General features: G+C 36.9%; 1 protein-coding gene across 3 annotated transcripts in view; it reads left to right on the top strand.

Moving 5' to 3' along the window:
* Positions 1-26,528, top strand: part of LOC119783566 (leucine-rich repeat and fibronectin type-III domain-containing protein 2) — a 239,042-nt gene that overhangs the window by 161,744 nt on the left and 50,770 nt on the right. For 2 of the 3 annotated variants that reach the window (XR_005280817.1, XM_038285155.1), the window contains exon 4: positions 21,125-21,212. The exons of the other annotated variant lie outside the window; for it this stretch is intronic. The gene's annotated coding sequence lies outside the window, so the exon portion shown is untranslated. The remainder of the gene's footprint in view (positions 1-21,124; positions 21,213-26,528) is intronic. 3 annotated transcript variants of the gene reach the window in all.

Raw genomic sequence — 26,528 nt, 5'->3', positions numbered from 1 at the left:
ATCAAATTTCCTTTGGGACAAGAAAGTTAATCTTATCTTATCTTAATCTTATCTTAGGTTTCTAAGGTAACCATTGTAAACTGTCATCCTGTTTCCAGCAAAACGTTGGAGATAGCAGAGCCTACTTTTCCAGGCTATTTGACTGGAACCCTTTTTGCAAATGTCCTTTAACCCTTTTAAACAGAAAACCTACAGCCAGACAAAATCCTCTTTTCATCCAGACCATGTTACATTTAACTGACAATAACTTTATTGTCATTTTGCGTGCACATTGTATACAAAACGAAATTTCATTGCGCACAGCTTACGACAGTGTAAAGAGATTTCAGTCGCAGTAAGATAAACATTGCCACTATAAAGTGCAACAGTGATCAGAATGTAGTGCAGTATAAAATAAATATGGTGCAAAATGCAGTAGAACATTGAGTTGTGTCCTTTTTAAAAAGATTTTAAAAGTTCAGCTTATTGGTGTAAAAATAATGATGCATGTGATGCATAGTCCAGTCTAGAGTTCTCTTTAGACAGTGCGTAGTTCAGCAGTCTGATGGCAGCGGGCAAAAAGCTGTTGCAGAACCTGCTGGTCCTGCATCAAACTGGAATGGTTCAAATGTTGGGGGAAGTCTGGAGACGATGTGTTCTTTAACCAGCCTTTCGAAACACTTCATCATGATGGGAGTCAGAGCGACAAGCCGCTAGTCATTATATGAGGTGACTTAAGGCTTCTTTTAGACCGGAATGATGGAGGCAGACTTAAGCATTCTGGCACCATTGATTGATCCAACAAGGTGTTAAAATGTCTTTGAGGACACCAGCCAGTTGACCTGCACACTACTTGAACACCTGCCCAGGTATGCTGTTGGGGCCTTTCAGTATGCCATCCCCTCCTGCAGAACCACTCCTTTGAGTGTGTCTTGCTATTTGGAAACAGTTTCCACTTGTTTCCATTTCCACAACAGCATGTAAAATTGATTGTCAATCAGTGTTGATTATGAAGTTTGGACGTCCCTTAACCTTTGCTGGCAATTTGATTTGCATTTAATAAGTTTATTCCATCAAGGACAGCAGATCAAACAATGTCATAGGTAGAAGAAAACAAACAACTGTTGGGCTATACCTTGTTTTTCTACCCAATTGTTCCAAAAAACTCTTCATTGCACTCAAATTTCAGTAAAGCTTTATTTTAATGCGATCAAAGTATTGTTCATGGGCAGCACCAGGTTGCTAGCCTTTGTGAGAAAAGCTTTGTTTACATCACATGACATAGTTAGTCAGTACATTTTAGATAGAATACTTTATCTGCTCTCTCATTATATTTCATGACTATTGCCATGAATTATAGCTCATTTTTTTCTCAAATTGTTACATTTTGATTATTTTTATTTCAAATTTAATTTTATATATTTGATTATCAAAAGTAGCTAGGGCCACTGTCCTGCCTACTCAAAACACGCTCCTTGTATCATAATAGATGAGATTTCGGCTACGTGAAGTAAAAAAGGAACTGGACAGATTTTAGTTTTTTTTAATCTGGAGGCCAGAATTCAAATGTATGGAAGCCATGAGTGTCAGGTGTGGGTTTAGGAACATTTATAAACACAAAAAATAAATGAATAATAAGAACAAAAATGTATAATGATAATTTTGTTGTTTTATGGCCCTGTTGTACCGCCCTATAGTGCTCCCTGGTAGTTAGTAATAAGAAAAATACTAGTTCAATTAAATTCAGTTTATGTATATAGCGACAAATTCACAACGCACGTCATCTCAGGTCACTTTCCAGTTCAACCAGATCATCCAGTCAGATTGATTCAAAGTTTTCTATCTCAGGAAAACCAGCTGATTGCATCGACTCATTGACTCTTCAGCAATCCCTCACACTAAGCATGCTTGTAGCGACAGTGGAGAGGAAAAATTCCCTTTTAACAGGAAGAAACCTCCAGCAGAACCAGGCTCAGTGTGAGCGGCCATCTGCTGAGGCCCACTGGGGTTCAAGAAGACAGAAGCAGAGACACAAAAAGCAGCTGTAAAAGGCGGCCCCGTCCAGGAAACACACAGCCAGGCAGACGAGCTCCAAGGCAGCTCCCATGCCAGAGGATGAAAAGAGCACATCCAGTTAGTCACAGTCAGAGAAACAGGACTACACTGGAAAACAGGCCAAGCTCCAGCATCTATAAACAAGTTGATGGAAGCAGCACAGCTGATGTTTCTCTCCAGGATGGAGTCACAGCCAAACACATTGAATAAAATACAACAACAACAAAAAAATCTAAAGAATAACATTACTAGTTTAAAAAAAATCTAACCCATATCTTATATTCTCCGTTAAGAGTTAGTCCTCTTTAATAGTTCATCACTTTGGGTGTGGTTAAAATATAGCTGTGTTATACAGTAATTGTAATATTAACTGTTAATTTTTTTGAATTATTTTTCATTTGTTAAAAACAAAACATAATATTTATGTACATAAGCATATTACACTGCTGTGTAATTAGCATACAATTATTTCAAATACCTTATTCCTTTCTTCCATTTATAAAAGTATTCTGTATTCATTCATTGATTTTAAATATTTTAGATTAGGTAATTGAACTTCTATTTACATTTTGGATAACAAAGCCGTCATCCAAATTCATTGACATTTTAGATCTTAAAAAGTAACTTCATGGTTGTGCCCAGCATTGGGTTTGTGTTAGTCTCACATGTGGCATCTTACATGTTTATAAGATGCAAATATAGATAGATAAATGGCTAATGGCCTGTACTTATATAGCGCATCTTTTTTTAAGTCAGGAGACTTGATCACAGTGCTTTACACTACATTCAGTCATTCACACATTCACCTGTTCACTCATGGTGACCAGCTACAGTACAGCTACATCCACAGATGCCCTGGGGCTCACTGACAGAAGCCAGTCTGCTATACGTTGGCACCACGGGCCTCTGACCACCATCGTTAATAAGTTACATTTTTGAATAAATGTGCCGGACACTTAAAAAAAGAGAATAACATTTTAGGAGGCAACAAAAAAGACAACTATCAATAGTTCTTTTTGCTTGTGTTAGTTCACTGAGGTTGTTCAGTTTTATCTTAGGAATGGGAAATCTAGCTTATGTGCTAAAGGCTTTGGTCTTTAGTGCATAAGCTTTAGTGTATTACCACATGCTTGGATGCTGCAATTCATTATTTAAAAATATGGACCAAAATTTTCTTTAAAATCTCTAAATGACTGAACATGTCACAGCATTTTCTCTGTATTGGCTGCCTTTATCTTGCAAGATTCATTTTCACATTCTTTTATTGGTATTTAAGGTTTTAAATGGCTTATTCTCTGCTAACCTCCAAGATCTTCTGCAGGACTGAAATCCAAAACACCACGATCAAACAATAAACTACTCTTACGAATTCCTAGAACCAGAATTGAAAGCAGAGGAGGCGCACATTTGCCGTTGCTGCACCTAATATGTGGAAAAGCTTATCCCTCAATATAAGAGCTGCCCAAAGTTTGAATAATTTCAAATGCCTTCTGGAAGCTCGTTTATATTCCTTGGGTCTGACTCTGTAAACTACCTGTCCTATTCGTTATTATTTTTGTGTTTTATTTAAATGCTGTTAATTCATCTATGGTTTAATGAAAACTGTTCCAGGCAGTTTTTAAAGTGCTCTATCAATAAAACTGACATTGACACTCACATAATTTAACCACATAATTCTTTATAAAGCAATGGTAGAGTTTGAATTTTATCATTTGCTTATGCTCTTTACTCGTGACTTTTCCCAAAGAAGCAAACTGTATTATAAAGAGCATAAACCCTGGTGCTTTTGTTCATATTTATTTTGGCTCCTGCTCTCTGTGGAGATCCTAATTTATGTCTGACCTTTGGTAGTTCGCTGCTATTTAATGCATGTTCTACATTGTTGTGCTGGTAGCCTGCCCTTTAGAGCAGCCGTATACCTATCTGTCCTTACGTTTGCATGTGCCATGCGTGGGCGTGCTGCTACAGGTGTTCTTGAGATGAGTAAGCAGCTCTCAGGAAGTCGACCTTATAGGCCTGTCAGTCACAGACGCAAAAGGAAAAGCCTTCTTTGCTTGTCTAAGGGCAGGATTTTAAAACAGTAGGATGTTGACACAGGAAGGACAAGTCATGTATATCTTAGTTTCACCTCATTCCTGATTAGAAAATATTATGTAACTACTACAAGCCTTAGGTACTCTGTTATGTGCTCCCACATAATCACCCAAAGGAAAACTCTTAAGTTTGTTTGACTCTCAAGCAAAGGTTGCATTTATTTAACAACCCGCTGCTCTTAAGGCAGTATGATTTGTTAACATGACCTCGAATCAACAGAAACTCTTAAGGATATGTTTTCCAAGATTTTAATGCTTTATAAATAGGTTTTATAGACCTTTAGAGCATGCTTAGTGTTCATTTAAACCTACAGTTTATGCATCTCATTTCTGATTCCTGTGTTTATACATCAGGGATGATTAATCTCTATCCTATCATGTAAACATGATGTTTTTAATCATAGACCATTGGTTTGGAAGGGCATGCTGTGTGGCCTGACTGAATCTTCTTACATTTTGCTTAAATAAAGGTGAAAGATTATTTGGAATTATTTTAGTGAATACTGTGAAAAATGCAAAAAGACAATTATTGATCTTATATATCAGAATTGATCAAATATGAATTTATTATCAGCCTTGAGAACACTGTAACAGTTAACAGAGGTTTACACATTTGGTAGAGCCATACATGTGTCATTTTTCTCTCAAATAGTTATGCCATGTGTTACTAATCCAGATAAAGGTATAAATACCTTCGCGACTCTGTATCTGTTGTGTGCTGCTACCATTGAGTGCAATCACAGTAGAGTACATGGTCTTAGTTTTGAGTCTGCCAACATTTTCTTATTCATATTCATCTGTTTTTATTTGTTTTAATGGAAGAATAAATTTTTCTGAAAAACTAAAAGGCTCTCTAAGCTGTAAGCCATAATTATCTAGAATAAATCCTTACAATATCTAGGTTTCCCATTTTGAATTAAAACTATTGAAACTATGTATTTATAAGACTTGATTTGTCTCAGTTTAGGTGTTAGTTGGACAGTATTTAAGCTGATCATACTGGACATTAAGAAAAGCATTGCATCATCAGCTTAATACATGGTCAAAATGATTTCTTACTGGCATGTATAATTTTGACTCTACAATGCATTGCAAACATTTGCACCTGGCTTTAAAGATCACTACAGTCACACTGCAATATGCTACAACACATCAGACAAGTTAGGGATAAAGTTGTGAAGAGGATCACAGCAGGGCTAGGTAATAACAAAAAAACATCCCAAGCTTTCTACCTTCTACTCTAGTCAATGCCTTCTGAAATGGGCAGACTGGCACAACTTTAAACCTTCTAAGACATGGCTGTCCACTTAAACTGACAGAGTCCGTAAGAACAACATTAATCAGTGCAGCGGCTGAGAGGTCCATGGTAACTGGAGGAGCTGGGGTGAGAATGAGAAGTGGAGAATCTGCTGACTGGACATTTATTGGTCATCCGCTCTGTGTGTTGTTTATGGAAGGCTGCCAAGAATACAGCCATTAGTAAAAGGAAGCAATGAGAAATGCCCTTTGCCCTTAGAAGACACTGAAAAAATGTGTTTAGATAACAACCAAAAAAATAATTTTCTGGGTTCATTTGCAAAAAAAGTCTGTCATAGAACTAACAATTCACATCAACACACCATTACCACAGTGAATGTTGACAACATATAGCTTTCACGATACTTCATCAGCAGAGACACTGGAAATTTGAAAGAGGAGATGGATGGAAAAGAAAACCTGCTAGAGGCTACGTAATACTTAAACATAGACTTTTTAAACTATAGACTCATAGGTTTTTTATTTATAGACTTTTATAGACTTTTACACTTTTTTTTCTCTAGATATGCAAAGACATAGCCTAAAAAGACTTGCTTCTGTAATTGCTGTAAAGTTGGTAGTTAAAATTATTGATTAGGAGTTGCCTAATATAGATGCACACGTTTCCAGACAAAAAAGAAGTGTCTTTTCGTTCCACTTTACATAAATGCACAGGTTTGGTTTAAAATCAGATTTATTTGGGGTTTTGCTGGTGTAACCTGCCAAAATGTTGAAACACATTTACAGCTTTGGATGCATTCGCAAGACTGGCATTCATACCCAGGGCACTATAAAGCTAAGTGACATGTTACCCAGAGTCTGAAATTAACATTCGTGACTAGCCAAGTTGGACTACATTTTGCATTCGGTGACTTGATGCCTGAGCATCATTCGCCACAAGGCGAGTAAAGGTTTGAACCACAGTTTTGCTTCAGTCGTGTCCTTTCTTCTTTTATTTTGGTAAGTCTCACCTCTGCCCCTTTGTTCCTCACACACCAATAGAAACAGATCCATACAGAGAGCACACCCCCAACACTCTGTCATTTAACAACAACTCCACAACTAGGCGGTATGTAGTTGGATCAACCAAGCCTTCTAAAAGACAACATACCGATGAGGCGGGAGGGGAGAGAGGATCTACACCCCCCCAGGGCTAAGAGAAAGTTAGCTGAAATATTGTGCTTTCAGGAACACTGTTTTGCAAGAGACTGGCTTATTTATGATGATGCTAAGCTAATGAGCTGCTCAGTATGCAGCAAATGTGCAAAAGAGAACAGACACGAATAATTTGTTGATGAAACTGAAGAGCATCTATGAACAGAAAGGCAGCAAATGCCAGATTCACTGGATGTTCATGTCTCAGGCTGAGTTGAAACAACTCCTGCCACAGCAACTGTAAGTTCGCTGACGGTTTTATCAACACAAACACACAAAGATAATGTTGTGCACTACTTTTATCTATCGACAATATAACTAATTAAAATAGTTTGCTGTTTTTTGAATGCCTTTATTTATGGTCACTTTAACTTTTTTGCATTTAACATTATGCCTTAAAGAGCAGTAAAAATAATGCCTGGCCGCCAAATAATTTTGTCTTCCGGTCCACTTGGCCGATGAGTTAAACATTTCTAACCCTACCTGATCACAGTTTTGTAGAGTTCCCTGGATGGGCTAGCCTGACGTAGTCCTACTCAATTCTAGTCAGAATGAGTCTGATGCTGCTCCATAGAGATGTGATTATGGGGCGTGTTTCGAACGAACCAGGAAAAGAAATATCTCTGCACTCAATTGGATAGACCTACAACCAATAAGAGCAACGGAGTGCGTGACGTATCTTAAGCGAGGCATAGTTGTTGTCAACAAAAATCAAAGCGTGCAGTTGCACGCCTAGAATAAGAAGATGAGCCTTGATCGCGTTTCTCTGTTCCTCTTTTAAAATTAATTTGCTGTCGATATCTTCTAGAACAGACCTAATAGCAGAATCTACTCACCTCAACTCTCCAGCGGCAACCATTGTTGTTGTCACCAATGCGCGCTTTGGTCACATGGTTGATTACGTTACTGTTGATCATCTGTCCATCATCGTATAAAGCCCGCCCTGACAATTTGATTGGATCGCCAGAGAGTGGGCGATAATACTCGCGCTACTATGGAGCAGAGCCAGACCGAACTTCCCGACCTCAAACCTTGTGGGCGGGACTAAGTTCGGAATGGCACCCAGGCTATGAATGGGCCCCTGTACTAACAAATCCTACACTTCAAATGAAATGGAAATATAGAACGAGAGAATCAAGGAGGCTTTGGATTCCTGCCCAAGGAGATGTATTTATCTTATAAAAAGATATTTTTCTATTTTATATAGATCTTACAGTGGTTTATTGCATTTATTTAATATCAGTATTGTGTTCTTGCATACTTGGACTTTTAGTTTTTTTTTCAGCTTCATGTTTTACACATCTTCTAATCCTTGTTGAAATGTTGGCATCTAGAAATCTTTGATTTATTACAATGTTTTCAGGCACCTCAGTTAAGACAGGTGATATCAACACATTGACCGATTGGAGGAGTTTCTTCATTTAATTGCTGTTTTTGTACTCTCTTGGTTACTGATGATTTCTCAACTACATCCTTATTTTAGTAATTTCATTTAGATTCTTCTCAGAGTATAAGTGAGATAATATATTCAGAAGGTCTTCAGAGGCAGCAGTGGAAAAGAAAAAAAGGATGTCCGACTAGTGTTCTGACGATGTTCCGAGATATTGTGTTAAGGACTTTAGCTGCTGGCACAAAGGCTGCCACTGCCTCAGGAAAACATTTTCACCTTGATAATTCTCAGCCTTCGTTTTCAATTTTACAGTACATTTCACTTCACATTTAGCCATTTATATTGTATATTACCCTTAGCTCACTCTGTCTGAGTGCTACATGAGTAACATTACCCCTGAGGTAGAAGATGCTCCGTGTTCATGACAACCAGTCAAAATCCCCGTGGGACGTGTTTTAAACGTAGCTTGGCTCCATTCTGGCCCACATGTCCACTAACCTCACGGGGGAGAAAGGACTCCAGATGGCCCGTACGTCTGTGACATCGAAACTGAAGTTAACACTCGTACTCGTCCAAGCTGACACGTCAGCACTGACATAGTTTGTTCTGCCATTCTGGCAAAAGAAAAGCTTGTTTTTTGCAGAAATGGAGCTGCTGTAGAGGAACAGCAAGCGATATGGAAAAAAAACAGTAAACAAGTGTTGTACTTGATATATTTTATGCTATTTTCAAGGTGAAAAGGTATAGTGCCTTTTAAAAGTGTTAAAATTCCTGACATTTTTCAAGTTTTACCACATTAAACAACCCGAAAATTCTCTGTATTTTATCTGTATTTTATATAAGAGACTGGCACTCTAACAAACAAGGGTGAAATTGTAAAGTTAAAGGAAATGGATGGAATGTTTTTAATATTTTTTACATGCATTTGAAATGTGTGCCCCTGTCAATACTTATAAAGCTTATATTTTGCTGAAAGGTCGGCTTTATGTCTTTTTGGATGTATCTCTTGGATACTTAAACTTTTGGAATGATTTCTTTTATTTTCATTTTTTATCTCCCGATTTTAGCTCAGGAAGACTGGATAATGAGCTTACAGATTCTTAAATCGATTTTGGTCTGAACTTTGACTAGGCCATACTAAGAGAGGCCTGTTTAGCTGTTTAGCTAATCAGAAACATGAACAGTCTAATGGCATCCAGGAAACTGCATGGAGCCATTTGCCTCCAGAAATGACACCTTCTGCAGTAGCAACAGTTGCTGTAATGTTGTGACTTTGAAACTGTCTTACTAAACAGGCATGTAGAAACAATGAAGAGGAAAATGACCTTTAAGAGGAAGAAAAGTCCAGCAGGACCAAACTCAGTATGAACACTCTTCCTTCCAACTGATGGGGTTTGAGAGGACAGAGAAGGGAGACACAAAAAGAGACAGAGAAGCACTGATCCAGAAATTATTTGGATGTCTTGCAGAAATAGTAGCTACTCTGGTGGCTTTGCAATCTCAAACGGTATCCTGTAAGGATAAAGTATGAAATATGATTTTTTTTTTCCTTCCCTCACCTTTCTTTTGTTGTTCTAACTGCAAGGGCAGCACTTTTTCAGGGCAGGAAGGTGCCCCGGGCGAAAAACCTCCATAGCTCCTGAACCTCCTCAAACTAAGTAAAATATATTTAAAAATCCAAATATTCATTGTGATTCTAACACAGTTTACAGTACAGCATCTATTCACTATATGAGTATTGTTTATTTAGGAGAATATTCGGACAATAAAAATATTCTGTGTTCTTCACCACTAAGTAATATTGTCAAACACGTATAATTTAATAGGTTTTAATACATTAAACACCTTGCTACTGTTTTCAATATAACAAATATTGAGGAATCACTTGGTATCAAACAGCTGTTTCAACACTTCCACCTAGTGTTTGACGAAACGGTTCCCTTTTTCTGTTGATCACTCTTCTTCCCTTCTTTCTCTCCATCCTCACACCTGAATGACACTGTTAAAAATAGCAGTCCTAATACATGCTGGCCATTATCAGAATGATGCCATCAAGCAATCTAAGAACACTTAAGTATACAATGTAAAATACAGTAAAGTCCCTCCTGGAAATAATTTACAGACGCATTTCTTGGTTTGCATATTTTAAGTTACATATATCACAACCATAATTCTAATTTTAAAGAATTGGAAAATGCATCTTGTTAGAATTATCTGATACATCCCAACAGCACTGTAATATGATATCAGCTCATTTTGATTTCTAAAAAGAGACGACACTTGGCTCTGCCTTAATAGACGTAAATTATACTCAAAGATTACTGAAAAATACCATCTAGTTTTAAAAAATATGATTAAGGCCTCCTCCATAACATTCTAAAAAAAGTTAAAGAACAAAGTAAACTATCTCACTATGGACTTTGCAGAAGTTATTAAACATGTATTGTACCTAAAATAATATATAACATTTTCAATAGTTCAAAAATAAAAATGAGAAATAGAACAATATGTTTCTAGTTTGTAATGCTGTAATGTTATGTAATGTAATGCTATTGATTCATATCATTTGCACACAGAATAAAACTGTTATATACAAAAAATCAATACTTGGTTTATCTTTTTTTCACTCATTTCATCCCTAGCGCCCAGCGGCGATGCATTTCCAGTAGGTGGTACATCACAACATGCACACTGACTATGTTCTCCATATCAGAAATTGCCACTGTCTAGGAGAGAAACGTAGCTTTGCACAAGAGCATTAATGAATGAGCCGTTATTCAAGTCTAGAAGATGATTTGAAGAGTTATTCATAGTAAAAACTCAGCTATGTGTAGAAAGATTGTTAACCAATGAATGCCATAACTAAGTGTATGAAACAACAATGTCATGAGGTCATGTCAACCAATGTTGTTGAAAAAAGAAGATAAATAAGGAGGGTATTGATGACTAATAAAAAAAACTTCCTGAGTGGAGCGACAGTGCATTAATTTGTTCCATCAGCAATAAATAATATCAGCCGTTAGCATTAGCATACATGGCACTTAAATACAATATCCACAGCAATACGTTACATTGACTAGAAAATGTCCAAATCTATCAAACGACGATACAAGCTTTAAGAATAGCAATAATATTATGTTTTGACATAGACAAATATTAGTTCCAGCATAAGTAAAACACTGTCCTATAAGGCATGAGGGTTCCAAACATGTCCCTCGGCTACCTTGTAATTCCTCCCTGTGTGTCATCTCCAGCTCTTTCTGTGTAATAACAACTTCTGCTGCTTTGATTTCCTTTAAACGGCCTGGCTGGATGAGCGGTCACAGATATAAAGGGGAAACCACACGGAATGCGTAATGACAGCGTTTGTGGATTCGATAGGCTTTTTCTCGGGGGTGCTACAGCCATCTTTGTGGAAAACGTCATTACCCTTCTCAACAGGAAGCACAGCTGGAAAATATTTTTGCAGTTGGGGGGAAACTCAAGATTGCATGTTTTTTGTCTCCTTTAAACACTAGCACTAACTTTCATACGTGTAATGTTGAAATGAGTCTGCTAAAAAAGGGTTTTTATGTTTGTGTATTTTATGTTCAATTTGACAATTTTGCAGTCTATTCACCAAATTTTTAGCCCAGTTACTTCAAAGTGAATATACAAGTTGATTAAAACACCATCATCTGTTTTCAGTTTGAGCCAAAATGTAAAGTGTTGTGACTTAAAAATTTTGTGAGCTTTAAGGTTTTTTTTTCTTTATCTCTTTCCTTGATTGATGTGATCTATTTTTTGCAAGAGAGTCTTGCTGCCGACCTGCACTGCAGGACCCAGAAGTGCACTTTTAGGACTTTTTGTTGAAGACCTGCAAAATGGGTCATCCTGCCCTGTCAGGACCTTCAGAAATAGCGCGCAGCACATGTTTGCTTCCGGATTTGAGTTTATAAAAGTTTTAGACTGAGCATGGAAGTAGTTTAAATGATACAGTAAGCAAAAATCCTCATAGGACAGCCAACATCCATAGTCGTTTAGAAAATGTCTTATAAACGAAATGCCCTTCTCCATCCAGCGATCCAAATACAGAGACTGATTTCTATGCAGCCAATATTTATTATTCCAGATAGGAGTTTGGTGAGGAGTAAAATAGCAAGTGTAAATAGGTTTCCAGCATGACAACACTTTTTTGTGAAAGGAAGCTAGCTTCACGGGGAGTTTATCGACATTAGCTTTTACTTTAGAAAGGCTTCGATTTTGCTTACAGTTCTAACAGCACATGAGACCTCACGGTGCAGCTCTGCAGCCAGGGTTTTGACAGTGCAGGTCTGGGTCTTTTTTTTTTTTCTTTAATAGTGTCCTGTCTGGCAATGTGGCAATAAGAATAATTGTCTTGATGCCAAAAAGAGCCCAACAGATTTTACTTTCACAGGAAGAGCAGTACGGTTACGCCATAGTGTTGTTTTATGCAGGGAGTTTTACAGATTATATGGACACTGCAATGTACGTAGAACAGGAAAGGAAAAACAGAAAAAAGGAGAAAAGATGAAAGAAAGAGGAGCTAAAAGGGAGATAATGATAAAACATTTTCAGTCTGCTTCACCACCTGCAAAGAGATGGAAAAAGAACAGAACAACCAACGGACATGGTACGAGACATACAATAAAGTAACACCTAGATACTATCGCTGAAGCATAAGAAGTATAAAGCAGCTCTGGGTCTTGACAGTTCAAGTCTGGTTTTTGACAGTGCAGGTCTTGGTTTTGAGAGTGCAGCTGTGGGTTCTGACAGTGAAGGTCTTGGTTTTGACAGTGCAGCTCTGGGTTCTGACAGTGCAGGTCTTGGTTTTGAGAGTGCAGGTCCGGTTTTTGACAGTGCAGGTCTTGGTTTTGAGAGTGCAGCTGTGGGTTCTGACAGTGCAGGTCTGGTTTTTGACAGTGCAGGTCTGGTTTTGACAGTGCAGGTCTGGTTTTGACCGTGCAGGTCTGGGTCTTGACAGTGCAGGTCTGGGTCTTGACAGTGCAGATCTGGTTTTTGACAGTGCAGGTCTGGGTCTTGACAGTGCAGGTCTGGTTTTTGACAGTGCAGGTCTGGTTTTTGACAGTGCAGCTCTGGGTTCTGACAGGGCAGGTCTGGGTCTTGACAGTGCAGGTTTGGGTCCCGACAGTGCCGGTCTGGGTTCTTACAGTGCAGCTCTGGGTTCTGACAGTGCAGATATGGGTCTTGACAGTGCAGGTCTTGGTTTTTTGACAGTGCAGCTCTGGGTTCTGACAGTGCAACTCTGGGTCCTGACAGTGCCGGTCTGGGTTTTGACTGTGCAGCTCTGGGTCCTGACAGTGCCGGTCTGGTTTTTGACAGTGCAGGTCTGGGTTTCGACAGTGCAACTCTGGGTTCTGACAGTGCAGGTCTTGGTTCTGACAGTGAAAGTCTGTCACCTGACTCCTCTAATACTTTCTGGGATTATAATCTTCACTTATTTTGAAATAGCTAATTTTCAGTATTGTCTTTTATTGTTTGTATTTCCCTCCCAGCTTTATTTTCTATTACATTTAATGTTGCTTGTTTTCTGTTGTGCGGGTCTGGTGGAGGCTACTTTCTTAAACTTAACCTTAAGTGACCAAATTATTCTAATAACGCTATGAGAATTCGTTGGGTCTGATGCAGGTTCTACCTGCATCAGACCCTATTCGCTGTTTTCAGGTTTGAATGTGAGGCTTTCTGCACTTCTTGCCATACTAAGAAATGTACTGTACATCTCCAGGTAACAAACCTGCATAGGGGATCATACATGGCACCCTCCCAAAACTTCCTGGATCATTTTCTACATTAAGGTACAAATAGTCATGATTGCATATGCTAGTTTAATTATTAAGGGGAAATAAAAGGGAATATTTAATGGCTTAATATTATCTTTTATAACATGGGATAAATCAGAGCAGTTGTCAGTAGAAATAGATAGTTTAATTCAGTATGAGTAACTTTTTAAAAGTATCTGTTTTAACTTTTAATGAATGAGGCTCCATTATATTTCAATATAGATCTCTTTCCGTGACCATGACAACACTTTCATTTTCTGTTTTCGTTCTTCTAATGAGAAAAGGGATTAAAACACATTTCTTGGTTCAGAGGGTGAATCAACAGACCACATATAGAGTTTAACCCAAGACGGGCATTTGATTAAAATCTGCATTTGTGTGCGGTGGGGCTTCATGATGGAGCCGGAGCACCATATACAACAGCCTTGGATAAATCTGGCCCGTATTACATTCTTTACCCAAACCATTACCTGCATGTCTTCCCCTCTTTCTCTTCCCTTCTTCCAGTTTCCTAATAGATTCAGGCCAAAGGGATCACAAAATGTAAATTGTAGAAAATTCTCATGAGTTTTTCTTTTTCTCTCATAGATTGAAATTCACCTTATCAAACCGTGACATCTCCTCTGGGGGACTTCGGACGGATAGTAAATAAATTGGATTATTATTTTATAAATATGTGCAAATGAGATTTTACAAGTGTCAGATGTGGAAATTACCCTCTAAATGACCTTAAAACATCAACTGGCAACATTTATGGAAAGAAAAAAGCTGTTGAATCAATTCCAAAACTTTGCTCCAGGAAAAGTGATGTGTTTATGCTTAAGGTTGCTGTCAGAGATAACCTGATAAACTTTATTGACATCTTGTGTTTATTGATTAGAGTTTTGCATTAACAGCTCTTTGCATTGCATTGATCTGTCTGTATGATAACAACCTTACATATGGTGGGCAGTCACTCTTGATAAACCCGAACATAGGTCTAGATTTCCTAGAGTACAAAGTTATGAACTAATCTGAGAGAATAAATCATCGGTTTCTGTACCAACAGTACCGCAGAAAAAAAAAAAATCTTTGCATTTTATTTCAAGAAGCAATTGTTTTTTTAAGCAGGTACATATGGCTAAATATCAATATGTTACAGTGCCTGAAGCTGTGATTTCAAGTATTAAATGTACAGCTTGATGATTATTGCTTTCAGCAAATCAAAACAATAAAATGCAGTTTTCCAAGGAAATTAGGTGTTCTGTAAAATCAATAAAGAAATATTTCAAACATAGACATGTTATATGTCAGGGGAGTGTTGGCCTAGTGGTTAGAGCAGTGCGCTTGTGCTCTGAGAAGGTTGCAAGTAGCAAGTCGATCCACACAGCAAAACCCTTAACCACCGCTGCTCCCCGGGGAGCCACACAATGGCAGCCCACTGCTCCCCGAGGGGGTGGGCCTAATGCAGAGAATGAATTTCTCCATTATATTATGTTAATTTTTTTTGACCTAGAACTATAGGGAAGGCTGCCAAGGAAAAAGTGTAGTAGAAACAAAGCGGACATGCATGGAGGTTAGCTCAAGCACTGAGAGGATTGAACAGCAAACCCTGGTCCAGAGTCTGGAGCACATGAATAAGATCTGTGCTGCAATTGGATTCAGTGACTCAAGACCCCCCACAATCAAACATAACAGGTAATCCACAATTGTCGCTTTGTCAGTTTAACTTTTACCAGCTACTTTTTGAACACGGGATGGAAATGATGCAATCATTAATACAAAAGGAGACATAAATAAGTACTTAGGGGACTGCTGTTCTGTATTTACATATAAGCAGACATTTCTGGATGAACAAAACTTTTTTTCCCCCAATTTTCTCAAAAGGAAGTTGGAAGCTGTAATAATTGTTAGCTTAAATAAAACCGAGATTATGCATAATATATCACTAAAATTAATCTTGAGGTATACGTTTAGAAATGAAACAATAAAATGAAAGTATTAAACTAGTTTTAATAATTTCTAATTAATGGAGCTACCTCTAGTTTCTTTGATCTTCAGGTGCTTTCACACCAAAAGTGATTCCAGCAACAAAGTTAACATTTGTTAGTAATTTCATTGCATCATTTAATAGAATCTTTATTTGCTTCCAGCCTGATTCAACTCAGATGGAAGGACTTAATTTTTTACCAAAATGCTTTATTCTATATGGAGAGCAGAACAGTGGATCTAGCATCCTGTGGTCCACCAGATCCTCAAGAGAAGCTCTTGGGTCACTGAGTCAAGGATCGAGCTGCAAACGAATCACAGTCACTCTCCACGTTGCACCTGTCTTACCAGGACATGAAACTATCCAGCTTTGGCGAAGGATCGCTCTGATAACAACGGTAAGGTGAGGCTGCATATGGAGGTCAGACAGGAGCAGCAGATCAGGGTAAGGACCCTGGCAGAGATGCATCAGAGAAGGGCAAGGTGGAGGATGGCATGGGCCAGCTCTGTAGATTGGAACAAGACACCTTGCAGAGAATGCACCAAAGCCGCCACCAGTGTGGATGCTGGTCAGGACCTGCTCTAGAGCTAAATAAGAACGAATGGTTTAACAGGGTTAGCTTAAAGTGGCTTTTTTAAAGCCACCAGCAAAACGTTTATGTTTTTCTTTCTTACATTCTTATTGCAAAAAGCTTTGTCTTTGCTGTGTTCCATCACTCTGTGTCACAGCCACATTCAGCTCTACACAGGTCATCTTGAAAATAGAAATAAAACAAAATTTAAGATTTTCTTCTCCAGTGACCTTGACTCCATTGTAGGTCGCTGTAACTGGGGGAAATGTGGCTTCCACGTCACTAGAAACACATCTAGTGCATTACTTTGCGTCCTGAACACACCTCTTCATGGGGATGATATAATAATTGGTTAAAGGGTTTCAGAGGGTCATTAAAAGTCATTAAGTCTTTAAATTATAATTTTTTTAAATAAGGCCTTAATTGGCATTCAAATTCATTAAATGTGATTATCATGGCATTTAAAATGTTTTATATACACGCACCGGCCACTTTATTAGGTACACCTGTCCAACTGCTCGTTAACACTTAATTTCTAAGCAGCCAATCACATGGCGGCAACTCAGTGCATTTAGGCATGTAGACATGGTCAAGACAATCTCCTGCAGTTCAAAGCGAGCATCAGTATGGGGAAGAAAGGTGATTTGAGTGACTTTGAACGTGGCATGATTGTTGGTGCCAGAAGGGCTGGTCTGAGTATTTCAGAAACTGCTGATCTACTGGGATTTTCACGCACAACCATCTCTAGGGTTTACAGAGAATGGTCCGAAAAAGAAAAAACATCCAGTGAGCGGCAGTTCTGTGGGCGGAAATGCCTTGTTGATGCCAGAGGTCAGAGGAGAATGGCCAGACTGGTTGGAGCTGATAGAAGGGCAACAGTGACTCAAATAACCACCCGTTACAACCAAGGTGGGCAGAAGAGCATCTCTGAACGCACAGTACGTGGAACTTTGAGGCAGATGGGCTACAGCAGCAGAAGACCACACCGGGTGCCACTCCTTTCAGCTAAGAACAGGAAACTGAGGCTACAATTTGCACAAGCTCATGGAAATTGGACAATAGAAGATTGGAAAAACGTTGCCTGGTCTGATGAGTCTCAATTTCTGCTGCGACATTCGGATGGTAGGGTCAGAATTTGGCGTCTACAACATGAAAGCATGGATCCATCCTGCCTTGTATCAACGGTTCAGGCTGGTGGTGGTGGTGTCATGGTGTGGGGAATATTTTCTTGGCACTCTTTGGGCCCCTTGGTACCAATTGAGCATCGTTGCAACGCCACAGCCTACCTGAGTATTGTTGCTGACCATGTCCATCCCTTTATGACCACAATGTACCCAACTTCTGATGGCTACTTTCAGCAGGATAATGCGCCATGTCATAAAGCTGGAATCATCTCAGACTGGTTTCTTGAACATGACAATGGGTTCACTGTACTCAAATGGCCTCCACAGTCACCAGATCTCAATCCAATAGAGCATCTTTGGGATGTGGTGGAACGGGAGATTCGCATCATGGATGTGCAGCCGACAAATCTGCGGCAACTGTGTGATGCCATCATGTCAATATGGACCAAACTCCCTGAGGAATGCTTCCAGCACCTTGTTGAATCTATGCCACCAAGAATTGAGGCAGTTCTGAAGGCAAAAGGGGGTCCAACCCGTTACTAGCATGGGGTACCTAATAAAGTGGCCGGTGAGTATATATATATATATATATATATATATATATATATATATATATATATATATAAAAACTTTTATGAAAATAATTTCATCTGATATATTAGATATAACTCCAGCCGAGTGTTTGTGCAGAACTGCTTCTGGTTGATCGTAAAGCCGTATGTTCGGAAAAGAAGCTTGAGAAAAAGACAGAGAAGGGGAAAATGCAAATTACAACAAAACTTGCTGAAAAAAGATTATATATATATATATATATATATATATATATATATATATATATATATATATATATATATATATATATATATTGATGACATTAAAATTATTTCTAAGAGGGTTAAAGAAGTATGAAATTCATTCTTGTTAAACTCAAGTTACTAGAAATCTTAGGACCTAATTATTTCAGCAAAATAAGAAAACTGTCCATATTTCCATACAAATTTGTAATTTAAAAGATGGTTTATTTTGGAAGCAACTTTCCTCAGTTACAGCTTTAAAGAGTAGATGCATATTTTAATACAGTGTTAGTTTGCTGCAGGATTGTTGATCTCTACTGGTGGGCGTGGTAGCTGGCTCCTGATCATTCACACCTGCCACCTATCAGCTAATCACCTGCTGAGGTTATAAAGAGCGGTGTGCCAACCTGTCTTTGCCTGACTGTCAAACTAACGGTCGACTTCCGTGCTTTTCCTTTCTACCTACAAGAGGCTGTTTATTCACAGATCTCCTCAGACCAACGAATATGTAGAACTGGGCCAAAAATATTCCAAGTTCCGTATCGTAAAGTGGCTCAGACAGCCTGCACATGCCCTCCTGGTTTCCTCAGAACCTTTCTGATTTAAAAGCTGCAAATTACAGCCCAAACAACAAGCTTATATTTGCAAATTAAACCCTGGAAGATCAAAATGATAGTGCCAGACAAGAGTAAACAGATTTTAAATGCATTGCGAATGTGATTAATAGTGTTGTTGTGTTGTAATAAAACTGTGCTCTCCTGGCATCTTTTAAAGTCTCAATTCCCACAATCATTTTGTAAGCCTGAATGTGCATCGCAGCAGGTTAATGCACAAAGCAGCAGCTTTAAATGGAATCTTAATGAAGATGAGGAACGATAATGTGTTGTTTGCATTCTGTGACTGTTAATCCCCAGAGGATAACAACAACTCTATAAAAGAGGGGAATTGAAAATAATCAGTATTACACTCCTTACTTTCCCCAATCATTGTAGTCTGTATAAATCGACATCATTTTTGGTAAAGTGTGTTTTACTTTTGGTCAAACGGCACTTAGAAAAAGCTGTTTCCAAACCTTTACCTTAATGTGTTATCAAGTAATAAAGATTAGAACTGATTATGTTAATGTGTGAAATAAGTCAGTGGGAAATGCTAATCTTGATCTTTTTGAAACTCTGCAATGAAAACATTTTAAACTAATGAATAAATTGCTCCCAATTTACCTGATTCTAAATTGATAAACATTTTATATTCAAATGTGTGCATGTTCTATTTTCTTGAATTAAATATTTGTACCATTTTGTTTGCTTTCCTATTATTAATTTGGTTTTAAATCTTCTTTCATTTCAGCTGATCAGAGCTTTTTTACTACTTTAATATAAATGTTTATATTTACATGTTATTTTTTTATACTTTAACTCTCTGTATTTTTTATTGATTGTTTTTTTTTCCTACTTATTTAATTGAGTATGTTTTGTATTTGTTTACATATTATTTTGACTATTCTTTGTAAGTATGCTATTCATCACATTTATTTATTTACTTTAATTCTCATAATCAGGTTTCTTCTTAAAATTATTGTATATTTTAAATATATGTATTTTAGTAGAATGACCTTTACTATAAGTTTATATTTCTGCCTTAATGCATTTTACTTACTTACTGAGGTTATTAATTTACATTATTAATCCATATAACTAATTTTACTCTTTGAAATATGTTAAGTTTCTGATGCTTTGTCTGGTATTGTATAAATTTGTTTGCCTATCTGTATTTTAATCATAAAGTTTTTCCAATAAATCATGTATGATTGGATTCTCTGTTTACACATCTATCTAAAAATTTGAATTCATGCCTGTTCATTAATTTCTTTATTGTTAATTGTTTCTATTTAACTTGTGAAATTATTGTAATGCCTAATTACATTAATAAAGCCTGATGATTTTTGGCTCCTTTGATACTTTTGGTTTAGTAACTAAAAATTCAAACATTTGGCTTCTTTAAACCAAAAACTGTTTTTTTTTTGTATTCAAAGGCAAAACATCCATTGATCTGGAAGATCTGCAGTGATCTGGACATAAGGGGCAGAAACGGGCAGGAGTCTGGATGTCTGTGACAGCGATAGTTTTATCAATATTAATAATAAAGACTGAATCCTGTGTTTCTGTGAAACCAGATCTCTTATTGTATTTTCTTGATCTTTGTAATTCATGCATCATTTTATGGCTCCTTACACATGAAGCACAATTTACATGTCCTCGCTGACATGAAGGCATCTGCACCCACACTTTGACTCCCACACAAATTTCTAATGCAAACAAGTAACGCCGCCCCCCCGTTGCGTGTTTAGAAAGAAAAACAGCTCGTAGGAAAGACTGGCCGCGAAAAATCAGAACAGTAGACAAATAACGTTCGTCAAGTCATTGAAGAGATTATTATGTCACTTGGGAGCCAAAGCCAAGCATAAACACCCCGCTGCGCTAAATTTCAATAATTTTCCTTAAAGCCTTATTATTCCCCTCCCTCTCTCTTTTCACCCTGCTTTTGTTTGAGAAGCACATAATTCACTCCAAATCATAGCACTGCTGTCTGAATTTTTAAAAGGTTTTGTGGCTTAGTGAGATTTGCCCTCGGCAGAGACATATAATAACGGCTGTTTTGTTTAGCATGTTGAGGAGAGAGCTCAGTTTTCTAAATGTGTCAGAAAGAAGAATTACTAACAGTCACAAAGGTCACATTTGTAAGACATCAAGTGATTTGTTAATGCATAAAGGCTGCTTTAGTATTCACCTGCTAAGGATCGGCACTTGACCTTTTCATTTTCTACACTTTTCCCACCAACATGTTCATGTAAAAGAGATGTGGACTTTGAACGGAGTTCTTTTATCTCCTCTCTGTAGGCTGAGTGTTCCTCCGGCGCTCAGACTGTGAATGTGTGGCCAGGAGGTTTTTCTGAGGGACCATATGGCACTATATACCACAAAATAGGTAAGGAGGTTTTTTGTTGACATCATGAAGCTTCAAATCACTTTCATAACAAATGACTTTCATAGAACCTGAGGTCTGATTAAATGTGAGACTCTCTGTTTGTAGGATTTATTCTTATTTTCTCTCATTAGATATATGATTATAACCAATAAAACAACTCATACTGTCAGTAAATGTTTTACAAAACTAAATCTAAAATAGAAAAACTGTGCAATAATGATTCAACAGTTAATTAAACTGTTTAAAAATTATAAATCTTATTTTACAAAGGAAATATTGTCCAATTTTTTTTTTTACAATGCTCCATCAGTTGCTGGCCATTTTCAACATGGTTTTTAGAAGAAAAATATGATTCAATCTTGTTAAAAACATCCAGATCCTCCAGCGCATCTGCTAAATGTTCCAATAAAACATATTTTTTTCCCCATATAATTCTGTTTTTCCAAATTATTGAATAACAGACCAAATACGGGGGCAGAAGCTTAAGGTTAATACAAATACAGCAGTGGAATATGCATTTGTGATTAAACCAAGAGTTTTATATACAAAAAAAAAAAACTGAGATATAAAAGATTTCAAGCAGTGTTGGTTTTAATTACATGGAATCTTTATTAAATTCTCCTCAAACTTTAGCATCCATTCATCATAATAACTTATGTCTGTTGTTCAAAGGCCCTTAATAAATGTGAACTCACACCTTTTGCAGTAATCAAGCTTCTGAGGTTTAATGTAGTATATTGATTTTCTCCCTTAAAAAAGAGCAGTTCAAATAAATATAACCCTTAGATGAACATGAAACAATCCCATTATAAGTGCATTTTAGCTTCTTATTGCACTGGCGGTATCAAATGTTTGTTTTTAAATGAAAGAAGATCTAATGTCCCTCTAGCATCAGATCAGAGTGAACCTTTGCATTAAAAAGTGAATGGTAAGAAAGATGTGTTGCCCTGAACGATTTCCTGGGAAATTTGAAATGAACCAGCAGCTGACATGAATGTATGAAGTGAAGTAGTGTGTCACGTTGCTTTATCTGTTAATGATAATGTCTGTGTTCTAAAGAAGTGTGAGTTCTAAGCTGCAGTGAAAGCCGTCCTACTTTCTTCATGCACACTTTGCATCATGATGGATCTAATGTGATCAAGAGTGTGCGCATGCTTTTGATGCTTTCTGCCTGTTCTCTCCAGAGAAGAGAGGAAAGAACTTGTTATGCTTCTAGATGTACAAAATAAACTTTTCCTTGTCAGCGTGCAAATCGTTCTCAGTTAAATCCTGTGCAAAAACTAAACATTGGTTAAATCAGGAAGCAATCCTGATCCAGGCGCGAGTGAACAGTTAGAAGAGATCGGTCTTAATAAGGTAACTATTAGGTGAAGTCAGAAAGGCTTTAAAATGTTTGTAAAATTGTAAATCTTAATTGAAACTGAAAAAACTAGAAGTTAATATTTAATCTCAATTTTTTACTTTAAAATGAGAAAAACTAAAAAAAAAATTCAATCTAAATTCAGTTTAGTATGTTAATTACACTTTTTCTTTTTTTTTTCCTTTCTTTATTGCATTTTTAGATTTTATATTTTCAGATTCACATCCAATCTTTCAGGTTTTCTTTTTTTTTTTCAAATTTCTTTTTCAGTTTCAGGACTTTTTTTTTACGCTTTAAAATCTTTTTTTTTTTTTCACCTTCAGATTTTGATCCAACTCTGACAGGAGTGGGCGGGAAACATGATTGACAGCTTTCTGCAGCGCTGCAGACTTACAGTAGATATTAGGCAACATTTATTGTTACTTTGTATAAACAGAGTGTATACAAAAAACTTGCTCAACTGGTCTGATACCTACAGTCCATGAATGCAACATGGAACGGGACTCGCTCCAGTGCTGCTGCAAGCTGTCAGCTACATTTCCCCACACACACCTGTCAGATTGGGGTCAAAATCTAAATATTCTATTTTATTTTTTTATCTAACCCGAACCCTAATTTTAATAAAATCTAAATTTGAAAACAACTGATTTGAAATGAAGACTGAAAAGGGAATGCTAATATATAAACTGAAAGAAATGGATTTGAATCTGAACATATAAAATCTAAAACTGCAATAAAGAAAAGAAATAAAAAAAGAAAAAAGTTTAATTAAAATACTAAACTGATTTATGAGTCTTTTCAAGCTCAGGGGAAGAATTTAGATTTATTTCTCATTATTTTACGTTTGCTTTTTTAGTTTCTCAGATTATAAGGTAAAAATTTCACATTCAATATCAAGCTATATTTTTCTTGTTTCAACTTTTATTTTTTTGTTTCTACTAAGATTTATAAGTTTGCAAACATTTTGACCCCTCTCTGACTCTGTAGGTATTTCACTATGAGATGTGGTGGTGTACAATTTTATTCACTTATTTCAATTAGATTTCCATAAAAGGATCCTTCTTGTCTCTTTGAAGCTTTTACTGATTTCCCTCTGACTAAAGGAGGAACCAGAAGCTTGAAAAGTTTTTTTTTTTTTTTTTTCTCGATAGCACACTGATTGAAGCCAGATAAATTATTTTTGACTCAGAAAGGCGAACCAACAAATTTCCAGTCCATAAAGGTATAATTTCTCTCTTTGCGATGTCTTGGGAAATCCATCATGTATTATTCTAATTAGGTTCCTCTTTTATCTTACGATTCCACAAGTCTGACATATTAATAAATAAATTTGTTCTCAAATTATTAGAACTATGTTTCAGTAAAACAACTGTTACCTTTATTTTTCAGCATGTTTATCATCTCTGCGTGGTTATATGGGAGTCTCGCAACAATAACTCTACAGACATTGATTAAAAATTATTTTTTTGCCATAAACTCGCTTCATTATGACATTTTAGGGGAGAGTCCATCTTATGACCACGGTTCTGTTAAATAAAAGATGTTGGGGCAACATGTTGAGTGAATGTTGAAGGAAATCATTGTTATGAGCCTGTCAACTATGATATTTGGAGGATAATTTCATTTCTAAAATTCAGGAGGCAGATCTGAGTTCAGTATTAACTATAAGTTAATGGATCCTTTTTCTTTTTTTAATTATTTTTTTTTAATAACCATGTAATCATTTAATCCTTCCTCTATCCGCCTCTCCTGTCTAACATTGCTTTCTTTCTTTTCTCCCTTACTTTGTTGTTTTCTCGAACAAGTGATCAAGAAAAGGATGAAGAGAACACAAATTAAATAAGTTACTTGAGTTCATAGGTGTGAGGATGTTAGAACATGTTTTTCATGAATCTAAATTTCATATTAAGCTTTGAGCTAAATCAAAATGACTGTAACTATAACTGAAAAGAACAGAACCACATAGGACTCAATCAGGGTTACAAAAATGTTTTTCTTACATTTATTTCTGTGCACCTCATATATATATATGAATGTACTTTTGGTATTTTATAAATGCCAGTTATGCAAGCTGAAGAAGAGAGTAATTTTAAGGACAAAATAATGTTTTAGAAAATATATAATAGATTTCTTAATTTATTCTTAAGCACAATTTTTAAAATAAAGGGCCTGGTTTTCTCTGTGGTATTTAAGATTTAAACTAAAAGAAATGAATCCATGACGTCTACAGCTTGAAACCTGCTGGGTGTTGCTGGATGCCAACACGCTCTCTGTTTGTCTAGCAGTCGGGTTTTCACATGTTTGGGCTGGAAGAAGAGAGGCAGGTGTGAATACGGGAGGGAAAGGCCTTGGTGGTGGTGGAGGGGGGTAAAGGAGCTGATCAGGAAATGGTGTAGGGAAATCTAATTTATTTTTCATACGCTGCCAAGATGGAATGTCATATATCACACTAAGCTGCAATTTTGTGCCAGTGCCAGGCTCACAAAAGATGAAAGAATAGTGATCAAAGATACAGAGAAGGGAGCTGTCTATTGGAGTTGCTATGGGAGCTACTTTCCCAGAGAACAATATAAACTGTGTTGAATTAGTCATCCAGTATACTGTCACCAATGGTTTTCAGTGAACTACAACTCACTTCAAACGTCTAAAACTGTAGACAGTTAAAGTGATGGTGAGTGAGTCACTGCGTGGATTGAGAATAAATGAGTGCTGCTGGGAAAATCCTACGTTTCTGGTGGATTTATAGAAAAGTACACCAATGAATAGAATAATGATCAATTAAACATTGATTTAAAGACAAGGATGTAGATTTTATGGTGTTAAGAATAGTTGAATGGTTACGCTTTAAAATTGGAGAGGATTTATGAGAAGACCTCTGCAGGTTGAAACAGGAGATGATTATTGGTTTAAGGCAGGTAAAGTGGATAAACGAGGGTCACTGTCCTGCAGGTTTTAGAGGTTACCTTGTTCCAGCACAGTTGATTTTAATTGATTAACAGGCTTTTGCTCAACTGCAATCATCATAATCAGCTGTGCTAAAGCAGAGAAACCTCTAAAACCTGCAGGACAGCGGCTCTACAGGACCCTGGTCTAAGGACCGGCTAACAGTCATCTGCAGGTGTAGACTTAACAAAACCTACAACTTCCCATGTTTAGCAAAAATGTAGTTTGTATTGATTAGGCTAATATTTCATTTTCTTTCTATTCGAATATTTTGATCTGTTTTTATAATGTTCTCTGGTGTCGGTCCAATCAATTCAGATATTAATACAATTTTCTCTATTTTATTTATATTTTTAATGAGTAAAAGTTAGTTGTTAAATTTTCGACAGCCTTTGAACCACATCTGAACATCTTTTGATATTGTGACATTTTTATTTGAGTTTATAGTTTTGACCAGTCATTATAACATTCTTCAAAGATATGACACAATCTTTTCCGGTTTGGTCTAATGAAACGTACTACAGGATTATTTTTTTATGCTTTCTTGGCTTTTGTTGTAGCTCTCTACTTTCCTTATTAAAGAAATAAATAAATGCAACTTGTGTCTTAACAAGATAACTACAAAGGTGGTTTATGTTAGTACATCCATCCCAATTTTGGCTGCGACTTTAGAAACATACAAACCCATGATGTGATTAAGACACAAAATATTTCATATAGTTTTCTCTGAACTACAGTTTGATTTATTTCCTCATCCAACCAGCTTGTCATCTATTCAATACAGGAGGCTTTTAAACCTGCCCATGCTTCTACTTTAGGATTTTCTTCCGCCTTTTCCACACCAGAGATCAACTCATTAGAGTATCCATATCAGGCTCTGCTGCCGTGGCGCCATGGAAAGCGCTCTGATCCTTACAATGTTCCTCTTAATGATTTTCAATGAAGATACTGTGCTCTGTTTGGAAGGTTTCAAACCAATAAGAACAAAACTGTTCTTTAAAAAAAAATAAAAC

The sequence above is a fragment of the Cyprinodon tularosa genome, unplaced genomic scaffold, assembly GCF_016077235.1.
Source record: "Cyprinodon tularosa strain WSP-4 unplaced genomic scaffold, ASM1607723v1 ctg207, whole genome shotgun sequence".
Classification (NCBI taxonomy): domain Eukaryota; kingdom Metazoa; phylum Chordata; class Actinopteri; order Cyprinodontiformes; family Cyprinodontidae; genus Cyprinodon; species Cyprinodon tularosa.
This window is presented reverse-complemented; position numbering and strand designations above follow the sequence as displayed.